The following is a 14807-nucleotide window of genomic DNA, read 5'->3' as shown; positions in this document are numbered from 1 at the left end:
TCTGGAGTAAGGAATAGAAAACCATTTTCAGATTAAAATAGAGAGTTTACTATTCATAAACTAAACACTGTATCTCAGAAATCAAAGCCTTTGTATAGTAAAAAATGAACTGAAGGCTCTTCCCAGGGCCAAATCAAGAGTGGGATAATGGTACAACCTCACAGTATTGGCTCAAAAGTGAGCAGAAAGAAGGAATTTAGGAGAATCCAGGAAGGTGAGGCTTGTGCCTTTTTCTTTTCTAGTTGTAGTACATCAGGTGAAAATGTTACTGAAGGAGAGTCGAGTGTGGTTGTGGATCCAGCAGTAAAGCTCAGCATAGTTGTAGGCTAACTAAAAAACAAGAGAAAGTGTTATTGAAGAAATGATGATTGTCCAGCTGAGAATGGAAACCAAGAATTACTACCAAGAATCCATAACAAATTCTTTGGGCAGAAATATATTGCTCCTTTAATTCAATTCAGAGTGAAGTTTTAGAGAGCTGTTAATAAGTCTTTGGTGATAGCATCTTTCAATTCCAGGTTTTGAAAGATACTTCAAAATGATTAACCATCATGGCAAGCCAAGATTTTCAGAAGGTATGTCAGAAATAAGGAGGTGGGGGAAAGGCAATAGGGAGTTGTCATAAATATTGACTTGCTTGCCATTCTATGTGGGGTGTTTCTTTTCAAAATATTTCTTGAATATATTCTGGGTAGAAGAATTTTAAAGAAAGATCTAAAATATATATCTTTGTATATATATTTATATGAATATATGTTTTCTATATTTTATTATTTATTATATATTTTTATATTTTGTTATTAAATATTATACATTATTTATATATTATATATTATTTATTGTAATTATATATTACATATCTTGTGTGTGTGTGTGTGTGTGTGTGTGCGCGCGTGCCTAGGCTACTGCTCTGCTAGAGGAGACTATTTTAGGTATAGCAGTGAACACAAATTTGAAAACAAAATGTTTACTATCTAACATGAAAAGGCACATCCCCAGGATTTTAGTATAACAATGCTGAATATGCATTTTTTGAAGTCTGCAACACTTTGGGCCTCTATGTCTGAGTAGGACCATATTTGTATTCTTATGGTAAGGAGACTGATATTTCAAGAGAAGAAAGACATACCAACCAATTAAAGGGTCTCACCAGTTTTCATAGTCTTCACTATCTTTCCCAACCCTCTTCTTAAGATGGGAATCTCTGGGTCTCTTACAGGACCTCTGAGATGACTTTGCTCCCATAGGGAGAGAGGGGTTGCCCTCACCTTAGAGCCCAGATTTTGGAGAATGAACTAGTTTCAGCAAATGTAACAGTACTCTTCTGCTTTTCATTACTCTCTCTCAGGCAAAAATAGTGGGTCCACAGTGAAATCCAATTGTAATTTCATTTTATTTGGTATACAAAAGTGAAAATTTCTCCCTTACTTCTTTTCAGAGCAAGCATGTGGGTTTCGTAAATAAGAGGACCATTAGTCAAGGAATCAACTCATTTTACCTTGGTGTAAACACTCTATTTTAACAAAAGGAATTCATCTGGATTTAATTCATCTTAAGAATGATACTAATCATAATTTATTACTTTTCCATAATCCCATAAGAAGGAGAAACATTGACACATGTGAGCAATGTCTCATTACAGGATGACTTCCCTGAGGCTCCCCACAAAGGGCACAAGGCAGCAATACAAAGGGATGAAGAACAGCTAAGCTGAACATTTAGTGACTCATAAAAGCGACAAAATATTTGCTTATCTGAATGACAGATGAAATATTAAAAGGTATGATTTCTTTCAGAGGCATTTAGTTGCAATATTAGGCAAATGTGATTATATTTAGGAGTCAAGCAGAGAGAGTCAATTATCATATGGTTTCACTTATTTGTGGAGCATAACAAATAGCATGGAGGACATGGGGAGTTAGGTGAAGGGAGTTGGGGGAAATTGGAAGGGAAGGTGAACCATGAGAGACTATGGACTCTGAAAAACAGTCTGAGGGGTTTTAAGTGGTGGGGAGGTAGGAGGTTGGGGGAACCAGGTGGTGGGTATTAGAGAGGGCACGGATTGCACGGAGCACTGGGTGTGGTACAAAAACAATGAATACTCTTATGCTGAAAATAAATAAAAAAATAAATTAAAAAAAAAAAGAATCAATTAATCAAGGGGTACCTGGGTGGCTCCATCAGTTAACTATCTGACTCTTGATTTCAGTTTGGATCACAGAGTTGTGGGATGGAGCCCCTAGTAGGGCTCCACATTCAGCGTAGAGTCTGCTTGAGACTCTCTCCCCCTCCCCCCCATTCACACATGTGTGTGTGTCTGTGTGTGCGTGCATACACGCACTCTCTCTCTCAAATAACTAAATCTTTTTTTTTTTTTTTAAGGATCAGTTGATCTGAACATTTGGATTCTAACAGTGAAGAAATAATTGATTTAATACCAACTGTGTTTTACTTGGAAATATTATCATTCATTTAAAGGTTTTTTTCTATTTTTCCTGGCTATAATATATGTGGAGGTACATGTAGAAATGTCAAGAAATAAGAAATGGAACTGGGTAGAGAGCACCAGTAAAGTAATAGAGGACATCATTTACGTATAAGACACGGTTATGCATTCCATAGACAAAATCCAAAGACATGAAAACCGGGTATAAACCAGACTACAAACTCAAACTGGAATGTAAATCTCAGCAAAGACTAAGCCAAAAAGGTAAGACAGGACAATCTAATGGTTACCATTTGTCAAAGTTATTTTGAAGGTAAAGAAACAGGCTCAGACAGGTTAAATGACTAGCTCACGTTTACACAGCTATTAAGGTAGCAGAGCCAGAATTCAAAACCTCAGGTCTGCCTAACATCCGATGTGCTTTCTGCTCTCCCTTCCTCACCTGGCTCGAGTATCACAGAGCCAGATACCAAGTGTATAGTCAGCTGGTTCTAGGCCTCTAGGTAGGAAGGGGCCCCAGGGGCCAGAGAGAACTTTAACCTTTCCTCTTCCATGCAATGTCAGGCTGTCCCAGATATTCCAGTAAAAGACATCACAGCGATACATGTACACTTCCCTGTCAACTGAAATTGAACTTTTTATTTTTTAAGATTTTATTTATTTATTTGTCAGAGAGAAAGAGAGCACAAACAGGGGGAGCAGCAGGTAGAGGGAGAAGCAGACTCCCCACTGAGAAAGGAGCCCAATGCAGGACTTGATCCCAGCACGTGAGATCATCACCTGAGCCAATGGCAGATGCTTAACTAAGTGAGCCACCCAGGGGTCCCAAAAATTTAGCTTCTTTAATCAAAGCTCATACACAGTTGGAATTCAGCTCTTCACCCTCCCAGAAAGTCAAACATTGCACTTAAGGATCAGCTTTCACCCCCATACCTCTCTTTTATTACTCATAGTATCCAATTAAATTCTGTTAAGCTATTAATAGGTTTTATTCTTGTGTCTCTGAATGTACTAAGCCAATTTTGATTTTTTTTTTTTTGCCAATTTTGATTTAATGGAGATTGTAAAATAGGTACTTCGTAGCCTTGTTGTAAATAGAAATAGTGTTTAATGTCCATTGTATAGTATAATGCCTCATGTATTCGATAGATTCATTTCATCATCCTGCAGATGGGATCAACCACCTTCAATGCAGAGAGCCTATATCAGAACAGGCCTTACATTCTACAACTACTGTAAATTTCAAGCAAGGCCTACTGCACTAACTTAAGACTTTCTGTTCTTTTGCTTTGATTTTTAGTAACTGTAATTCAAAAAACGTGTTAGATGATCTATTTTCCCAGAAAATGCCATACTGCTCCACAAACATTTATTTTGGTTTTCATTACCATGCTGAGATTTCTCTGTATCTTAGAATTAGAAAGGAATTTAGAAATCATCCATCTCTGTCTGCACTTTACATGCAGAGGAATGGAGTATTAGAGCAGTTCAACAATGTGGCCAAGGTCACACACACTGCAGTAGCCCGGACGAACCCAGGGTTTGTGATTACAGACCAAGGCTCCAACAGTTCATGCCCCTTATGCTGCCGAATATCAAGTGTTAACAGTAGAGAAGCTGCCAATACTGAATTCATGCACTTTAGAAATATACTTTAGGCATAGCCAGACTACACTTTAGAAAGGAATTTTTTTAATTAGGGGAAAGACCTAAAAAAATGATAATTCATAACCAAGTAGTATAAAATAGATGCAAACCTATTCCAATCAATCAGATTCGTTAGCAAAAATTGCTCATAGCATGACATGTGAGAAGTTCTCTAAGGCCTGTTCTGATATAGGCTCTCTGCATTGAAGGTGGTTGATCCCATCTGCAGAATGATGAAATGAATCTATCGAATACATGAGGCATTATCCTACACAATGGACATTAAACACTATTTCTATTTACAACAAGGCTACAAAGTACCTATTTTACAATCTCCATTTCACAGATAGGGAAATTGAGTCTTCCATTCTGTAACAGGTGGAGTCAACAAAACAGTTGTGAGAACAGAGACTCCCCAGTGGAGTGAAGATCACTGGATGGACAGTTAGGAGAGTTTCCTCTCAGGCTACTGAGTTGGTGCCGTTGGGTAAGTCACCTCTCCTCTCATGCCTTCCTTTCACTGGCTGTTAAAGGAGGATGTTTGCCTAAATAAAACTTAAATTTCATGCCAAGGTAACAGACCCAGTTCCAAGTCTCTCAATGCCTCATCTCTAATTGCACAACACTGAATGTAGTCAATACAAAATGAGAAGTGGTGTCTGGAACAAATCTAAACTGACTGCTGAAGGAAACAATGTGCTTTGAATGTGGACCAAAGGATGAAGGAAAGACAGAAACTGTGGGAGGATGCTTTGCCATCAGCAAGCTAAATTTGAGGACTGTGTGGGAGACCAGTTAATGCTCTGAAGATTTAAGACAATGTTGCCTGAATTTACATATTTATAGATACTACTGGTGGTCAAACCTAGAATGAGAGCAGTGCCAGGCACCACATAACCTACTATATCATTACTATGCTACTTTACACATTTTCCCCCCAAATCTTGGCTAAATCTTCCTTAAATTAGCGATAATATCCCAGTTTCTTAAAACAGCATCTCTGCAAATCCATCTGAATTACTAAATAAGGATTGAACATGAGCTGCTGCAATGGTATCCGGATATAGTTCTCAAAGGTTTAATAGGACACCAAAGGAGGGCAAGAAGCCACTCAGTCATTTAATGTGAAGTGGTACATTTTTCCTACCAGTTTTAATTGGATCAAGTCACAGCATTTCCCCTTCTCCCCACTCCCTCTCACTGCTGTGCTGTCAGGGGCTGCTGGCTGGATTGGGCGGCATGGATGACTATTATGGGAAATGAAGGGAGAAAGCCCAAGCCTAAAACAATTCATTTTTTCTTGTTTTTTCTTTTTCCACTCTCGGTATCAGCAAGTCATAAAAAAGCACAGACTTTTATAGCCATTTACAGTCAACATGTTTTCATTTATTTATGTTTTGTTTAAAGAAAACAGAACATCAAGAGACTCCGTATGCATGTGTGTGCATGTGTGTGTTGCCCTCTCTCAGTTTCCAATTCTTACCAAATCCTATTTTCTAGTGACATAATGTTAAAATCCAAATAATGAAAACATTCCCAGGGCCACCTGGGTGGCTCAGTGGGTTGGGCGACTGCCTTTGGCTCGGGTCATGATCCCAGAGTTCCAGGATGGAGTCCCCCATTGGACTCCCAGCAACATGGGGAGTCTGCTTCTCCCTCTGACCTTCTCCCCTCTCATTTTCTCTCTTACTCTCTCTCAGATAAATAAATAAAATCTCTAAAACAACAACAACAACAACAAAAACATTCCCAGAGTTTAAATGCAGCATGTATTATAATGTCTGACATAAAGTATGTTTCTAATAAATATGTATTATTTGATTGAGTAAATACATAATCATAAAATATATTATGACTCATTCTCTCATTAACTTTTAAGAGATTTGAAAAAAAGGACAAAATTGACATCTTTTAATTCAAAAATTATTAAGTGGGTTTTGTTTTTCCTTTTTGTCTTGTTCTCATTTTGTTACATAAACCAAAAAAGAAGAACTGAGTAAGGGGTCAAGAGGTCAAGTGTGAGTAACAGGAAGGAAACAGAAGCTGACTTGCCAAAGAAGGGAGTGAGGATGACAGTTTGTGAAGGAGGAACATTTAGAAGTCCATCGGCCTCTGACAGAACAAAGCAATAAAGTTCAATACCAATGAGCACAGGGCCATCAAGAACTGCACAGCTTCCAAACTACCTAAATTTAGCCTCATTTCAACAATGTGTGAGTAATTCCATTATAGGAAGGTATGGCCAGTAATTTGTTTTTTAAATTTAAATATTTCAAAAAGAAGTTATGACTTCCTAATGCAAACCATCCTTATTACCCTGATCAGCATGAGTTAGAAACGCAGATCATAGGTGTACAGTATAAACATGGGCTTAAAAGTGTTCAGACTGGGGGTGCCTGGATGGTGCGTTCAGTTGGTTAAGCATCTGCCTTTGGCTCAGGTCATGATCCCAGGGTCCTGGGACCAACTCCCACATTGGGCTCCCTGTTTAGCTGTGAGTCTGTTTCTCCCTCAGCCTCTGCCTCTCCACCTGCTTGTGGTCACTCTCTCTTTTTCTCAAATAAATAAAATCTTTTTTAAAAATTGTGTTCGGACTGAGGGTTTTCAACACCCTAACAGCTAAATTAGATTAACTAAAGAACGAATCTTTGCACACAAGCAAGCCTGTAAGAAAGAAAACAAGAAGGTGGCTATGACATCTGTTTGCCCTTTTTGCTGCACAGGAGCCCTTGAGATTGATTCAAAGTTAAGTGCAGTGTTCATTTATCCCTGTCCCTTCTGGAATCTTCTATTGCACCAAAGAGAGGGTATAAAGACCATGAAGGAAGGGAGGGAAAGAAAGTAACATAGTCAAGAATTTACTGTATACCAAAGAGCTGTAAAAATGTTAGAAAAATTCAAATTTTTTCACTTTATTAGTAACCCTAGCACAGATTTACATGAAAATTTAAATGCCCAACTATGTGAAAGAGGTTCATATCTGTAAACGGTCTACATTTCCCATATTCCAGAGACGGTAACCAATGAAGATGTCTACAAATACTTGTTGGCTTTTCACAACAGATTTCTGTTCCAAAGTTTCATCCAGTCATAAGTATGCTGCCCACATCTGAAGGAGCAACATAGACATTTCCGAGATTTTTTGGCCTTTCATTTTTTTACCTTATCCCAAGAACATCCTTTTTAAGGAGAATTCTCTACATTTTAAAGAAGTAGTCAAATTGTCATTACTCAGCTGCACATTTCTGTGCTAATGCTTTAGGAATATACAGTTCACACGAAATCAATTTTATTTCTTTTTATCAGTAACATCCGGTTTTCTAAGAAATGAAAGGAGATTGAGGTGAACAGTGATCCATTATATCCTTGATGAACACACTATGGCTGGTTTTCAAAGTGGTTCTGAGGAATTTTTTTTTTTAAGATTTTATTTTTTTGACAGAGAAAGAAAGATCACAAGTAGGCCAAGAGGCAGGCAGAGAGAGGGAAGCAGGCTCCCTGCTGAGCAGCCCGATGCGGGGCTAAATCCCAAGACCCCAGGATCATGACCTGAGCTGAAGGCAGAAGCTTAACCCACTGAGCAACCCAGGTTCCCCTCTAAGGCATTTTGATTACTTAGTGTCCCAAGACTTATCATAAGCTTTGGGTTTTTGTTGTTGTTGTTGTTGGTGGTGGTGGTGGTTGGTTGTTTAGATGGTTTTAGGAAAGGTGTGCCTCTATTTTTTGTTTTAAGGTCTGTTTGAAATACAGAGAACAGAAAAACTCATAACCATTGTTATAGTTGATTAACAAAAATTCCCACTGATTTTAATTCCAATCTAATGTTTCCCTATCCCCCAGAAAAAATGCTTCACATAATTATAATAATAATAACCAGGTACTCTACTACCACTTTGTATATATTTCTCATGTTTTCCTTGGAAATAACCTGATGAGGTAGGAGTGTCATGCCATTTGGCACACACTGTTTTGTTCACTGCTGTATCTCCAGTACTTTGTGTGTACCTAGCTGATACTGTTTGATAAATATTTGTTTCATGATCAAATGAATGATTAAACTAAGTTGTGGAGAGTTCAAATGTCCCAAGAGTTGCCCACCACGTAAGTCCAGGAGTAGGGATTCAAGCTCAAATCGATCTGACTTTTGAGCCTGAGGCAAAATTGTCTAGAATTAGCGTGAACAAATAACAGGATGCCACAGTATGCTTTTGGTAACCATTCCAGAATTCTGCCTACCAAACTCTGAGGAAGTGTCTGCTTTTTTCCCAATTAAAATACCTTGTACTACTGTTGAGACATTATTTCTTTTGTTTTGTTTAGAGTGAAAATGCAGACATCTCATCTTCTAGTATTCTCTACCTCATGGTATTTCTAAAGTGACTGAACAATTTTACTTAAACTCAAGTATTACAAATTGTCATTGCACTACAGGAATTTGCTTCCTAAAGTAATTTTATAGTGAATAATGCCCTGCACCATAGGATCACATGGAGAGTGTTTTAAAAATCCTGAGGCCTAAATCATATCCCAGACCAATTAACTTAGAAGTCCCAGGGATGGGACCAAGGCATCAGCGTATTTTTAAAGTTTCCCTGGTGATTATAATATGAGCTTAAATTGGAGAACTATTGTCTTAGAAGAGGAAACAATTCACTGCTAATATCTCTTTTCAAATGAATGTTATCTTTTTCTCAGCCACCTCTTTCCTCTAATAATTCCTAGTTTCCTTAACCTCTTCCCCGAGTTGTAATTTTTTACTTTCATTATTTTACTAGCTCTTTTGTAGCTTTTTGCCAAATTCTTATATGTAGAAATGAATTAAGCATAGAGCTATAAGGGTCAAATATGTTCGATTACTACTAAGAACTTCCTTCTGATAGTTATAATTCACTATATGTAATAGCACTTATGAAATGACTATGCTCTAAATTAAGTTATCCAAAAGGACTGAATGATACAGATTTCCATGCAACCACCATTTAAGGTGGATCCTTTTCTTACTCTGAGATCATGACAGTAACACTTCCCTCAGAGTGGCAGAGCTTACTAATCACTTGGATTTCAAATGTGTATATTCAGTGTTAGAGTAAACAGTGGCTTTTGGTTCTGAAGGTCTATTTGCATATTTACACTTATTTATAAATTCCATGCCAGACTAGAACATATTGAAAAGGAGTGATCTTTTTTTTTTTTTTTTTGAAAAGGAGGGATCTTATTTTGTTTCTAGTCTTACCTTAGATTTTTCATACTCTATTCCTTTTCATTAATAATTTTAAAATGTCCCCCAAAATTCATCATAAGGGAAAATAAGCACATTGTCATTTTATGGTGTAGAATGACAGCTTAGAAGCATACAATTTCAAGTCTGCATGAAAAGTTTAATCTTTCCCTAAACCCTAAAAGAAGACTTTAGATTTCCACTGTTTAGTCATTGCAGACTACACTATTTAGACACACACACACACCCCACCCTAAAAATAAGGAATAATACTGGATAAAATAGTCTCTTAATTTTGAAAAACTTACAATATAGGAAAGAATTATCAGCTCGAGGCATACAAGAAAACAAGAACCCAGAAAACCATGTAAGCAGGATATTCAAAGTCTACTTTGACCAGAAGTCCTTTACCCATCCAGGACAAAATGAACTATAAAACGGAATTGGAGACTGCCCACCTTAAAGGGAGCACCCCAAAGGATTATACCTTCATGGTAAGGAAGAATTCCAAATAGCTACATCTTGCGGGTAAGGAGGCCTACTACTTACCAAGCCTACTACTCCTGCTACCATAAATCTCAGGACTTCCAAAAATTTACACGGTGCTAGGCAGATTAGGGCAAATGTATGTTAAGAAAACTATCTTGAGTTGAGATATTATAATCATGGCTGATGTATCTGTATTTGCAGTCTACATTTTTTTACCATCAAAGTGTTGCAAGAAGCCATAAGCAATAAATTGGAAGTAGTATTGAACTAAGAGTGCTCCTAAATACCTGAAAGGAACAAATGTAAATCACTTCTAGAGGAAAGCACATATATCCTAAGCCTCAGGGAACTTCCATAAATAATGTTTTCAAGGACAATGTGCAGTGTACAATTAAACATAACTAAGCATAAAAGTAAATAAGCTTCCATAAGCAATAAACAGCAGGAATAACAGGCAGAAGAAGACTACAGATACTGCCATTATCAGATAGCGTATAAAAAATGGATGGTCACATGCATAAAAGAAACAAAAGAGAAATCTGAAGTTATATGCATGAAATAGGAAAATATAAGAAGTAATGTAGAAGATTTAGCAAAGAACCAAGAGAACTTTAAGAAGTTAAAACAAACTGAAGTGAAAAACTCAATGGCGAAGTACGGTAGCAGATTACACAAAACAGAAAAGATAATTATTAGTGAATTAAAAAGTAGGTTAAAAGAAATCATCCATAATTTAGAATGAAGATATCCAAAACAATGGGGAAAAAAACAGTTGTTTAGTAGACAAGAAAGAAAGAAAGTCTTACATGCATCTTATCATAGTTCCTGAAAGAAGGAAATGGAGTAGAAGTAGTATTTGAAGGAGTAACAGAGGGGCTGAAGAAAGATGTTGACTGGAATCCATAAAATAGGTCATCCTATTTACTTGATCATGAAAATCCTCCTCTCCTAAGCTCATGCTTTGGTGAATATTCATATAGGACATAAATGCTTGCATGTTTTTCACCCACTCAGAGAGGTCTATCCACATACCTCTTCCCTAGATCTCTTCATCATCAATATTCCAATCATAGTTCTTCCAACTTCCTGACTATCCAAACTACTAACTGCAGCCCATGAATTAGCATACAGTCACACTTCTGGCCATTTCACCTTTCAGGCAAAATGAACAAGCAGATACATTGCCTGAAGTTTTGCTCACCGGGAGGTTTTCACTTCACCCCTCTCCTTCACAGACATCTCAAAAAAGGGCTATGGTACTACAGCTATCCACTTCTGGGTGGTGACTTACACCATCTGTAAACCAGACCCAAGTTTTCTTTTCCTCAGTCAACTGATTGTAAAGAGTTTCTCATGAGATCACAGATCATAGATCATAGATAGGGTGAGACAAAGTGATGTAGCAGGAATAGGGACCAGAGGCATTTGGGCCACTTCCTTATGCAACTTATTTGTGGCTTTAGATCCTGCTCAAGGCCAATCTCATATGTACCATTTCTGTGTGACTGTGTGACTGTGGGAGGGCAGCCTATAACAAACTTCATCCTACCCTCACCAAGAAGGGATATCTTGATGACATGCCCCACACTGCTGGGTAGAAATTTCACTGAGGTAGGTCTCTGAATTTCCCTAGTTCCTACCCACGACAGGCAAATATCTTATCAATATGTTCCTCACTTGATCCAATAAGCATAATGTCATCAATGTAATGAACCAGTATAATATTTTATAGAAAGGAAAGGTGATCAAGTTCCCTGCAGATTAAATTATGACACAGGGCTAGAGAGCTGATATAATAAGATACAATCATGAAGGTGTACTGCTGACCTTGCCAACTGAAAGCAAACTGTGTCTGGTCATCTTTACTAAAAGGAATAGAGAAAAACAATCTGAGAAGTCAATAGCAGCATGATAGCTACCAGATGTGTTAATTTGCTCAAGCAATATAATCTGAAAGAGCAGCTGCAATTGGAGTCACCACCTGGTTACATTACAACAACCCACGGTTATTCTCTAAAATCCATCTGTGTTGTGCAAGGCCAACTAAATAAACTAGGGATGATGTGGTAGGATTCACCAGCCCTGGATCCTTCAAGTCCTAATTATCTGCAATCTTTAAAGGAATAGTGCTTCAGGGTTACTATTTTACCATGTAGAAGTAGGTCTAGTGGCGTACACTTAGCCTTTCCTACCATAATAGTATTCACTTCAGGGAACCAATGTGAGGATTCTGCCAGTTGCTGAGTATAGACATTCTGATACTGGGGAAATAACTACTCAGGAAGGATGGATTTGGAATACACTTGACCCATGGTGGAACAACCCTGAGCAAAAACTCTACTGATTACCTAACATTTCTAAGTCCCTACTCTGACTGGTAGACACAATCATATTTTGGGGCATCCTGAAATTAGTACCACTTTAAATACAGGGTCCAGTAATCCCTAAGAAATCTAATTATTTCCTTTTCCCCATTTCATCCTAGTAAATGGCCATGAATCCAAGACTAATAGTATAAATGCTCTCAAGGATTCTTCCTTGAGAACACCCAGCTACCCTGTTACTTTGAGAGGTTCTGAGTCTATAAATTGGCTCAAATATGGGAACTGATTGAGAGAACATGACTCTTTGTTTCAATGATTCAAGTCAGAGGTATGTTCAACTGATCTAGAACTTTTCTGCTCAGACCAAGTAAAAATTTAGTAGACTACTTATTTCACCTGGAGGAACACCATGACCAATTAGCTAATGTCACAGATTTGTGAATCAGACTAATTATTGCACTTACTCTGCAGTCCATTATGGTAACCAAGCCTAACTTGCCTTTGGTCATTAAGTGTCACCACTTGGGTCCTGCCACTCCAGGATCCAATTATACCCATTGCATTTAGGGATCCTGTACAATGTCAGCAGTTTCTACTGTAATTCCTGATCTACAGAGAAGACTGACCACAGAGTTCTTCAAGGGTGTAGGATCTTCTCAAATTTTTCATTCTAGAAAGCTGTTACTTGCTGAGGTGGATGAGCAAGTCTTATGTGATTAATCTACTCTAACATTCTAATTCTCTAAGCCTTTAGATACCATACTGTACAGTTTATTAATGCACTTCTGTCGTTTCAACTTATTTAGCACAGGCCATTTTTTGGGCCACGCTTCAACTAACCAAACAAACTGCCGGAGCCCTTTCTAACTCTTCAAATTACAACACTGACTCCAGAATGTATGTTTAGTGGACCCATTTCAGTAAATTCCACCTGATCTGACTCAACACTCCTTCCTCCAATTTCCAAACCCTTAACATCCATTCTTACACATATTTCCCGGATTTCTACATATACAAACTAACAAAATCAAGTAGTTCTTTGAAGTATGATACATCTCCTTCTGTGTCAGATTGTGTGCCTCACCTTTTGGGACCTGGGGCACTTGAGTCTACTGATGCGGCTAGAAGCAAGACAGGTGGTTGAAGAGTAGAGGTGCTGAAAACAATCAATGGTGTCTTGTGAGGCAACTACTTTAGGGAAGATCATTATAAGTTCCTCAGGTGAAGCACAGTTAACCTCCTCAAATGGAGACAGACCAACTGCTATTGGCAAAGAAGATGCATCAGAATTTGGACATTCAATGTCATGTCCCCAACTTCATCAGGATCTGCCCATATGTTTTCATTTCAATTCTCAGGATTCCATTCCTTCACAATCAATATATTTACTTTAATAGCAAACATCTTGTGAGCTTGGGTATTCAATTTATGTTGTAATTCAGCCACTCACAGGATGAGACTGTGATTAGTCTTCAGAAATTCCATCTCTGCAGCTATAGGAGATAAGGCAGACACAGAAATGGTGAGAATTCTCCAGGCAAACAAAAACAATGGATTATATAGAAAGTATTATAAAATAACCGAATGGGTGTGTGTGTGTGTGTGTATACACACTGTGTGTGTGTGTGTGTATATATACATACATAACACACACACACAGACACTTATTTTAGAAATTGGTTCATGTGATTGTGGGTCTGGCAAATCTGAAATCTGGATGTCAATCAGAAGGCCTGAAACTCAGGTAAGAGTTGGCGCTACAGTCTTGAATCTGAAACTCATAGGAGATACTAGAGACTGAAAACTCGGGCAGAATTTCTATGTGACAGTCTTGAGACAGAATTTCTTTTTCTCTGGGAAACCTCTGTTTTTTCTCATAAGGTCTTCAACTGATTAAATGAGGTCAATATACATTACTGAAGGAGTATCCTTTACCTGGCTATAGTATCTGACTATAAATGTTTAATCATACCTACACAATACCTTCACAGTAATATCTAGACAGGTGTTTGACTAAACACCTAGGCACCAGAGCCTAGTCAAGCTGCCATATAAAATTGAGACTTAATAATACCATTTACAAATATGATTTTGTAATATATTAGAGATTGCAACACAAATAAAATATACATAGAATAATATGGGTAGTGGGGTGCCTGTATGGCTTAGTTGGCAGAGTCTCTGACCCTTGATTTCAGCTCAGGTCATGATCTCAGGGTCCTGGAATTGAGCTCCATGTCCAGCTCCCTGCTCAGCAGGGAATCTGCTTCTCCCTCTCCCTCTCTCTACCCCTCTTGCCCATTCATGCTCGCTTGCTTGCTCTCTCTCTTCCTCAAATTTTAAAAAAAGTCTTTAAAAAACTATGAAAAGCTGCTCAATCTCATTTATATTTAATGCAAATTAAAATCACTATTAAAAATACTATTATAGGGAGCCTGGATGGCTCAGTCTTTAAGCATCTGACTTCAGTTCAGGTCACGATCCCAGGATCCCCACATTGGGCTCCCTGCTTGGAAGGAAGCCTGCTTTCCCTCCCCTACTTCCCCTGCTTGTGTTCCTGCTCTCAGTGTGTCTCTCTCTGTCCAAAACAGACACACACACACACACACACACACACACAACTATTAAAGACCTACAAAGCTAGCAAAAAGAGTATGAAAACAGATATGAGAGTGAAGGAGAG

This window comes from Mustela erminea, chromosome 2, assembly GCF_009829155.1.
Source record: "Mustela erminea isolate mMusErm1 chromosome 2, mMusErm1.Pri, whole genome shotgun sequence".
Lineage (NCBI taxonomy): Eukaryota > Metazoa > Chordata > Mammalia > Carnivora > Mustelidae > Mustela > Mustela erminea.
This window is presented reverse-complemented; position numbering follows the sequence as displayed.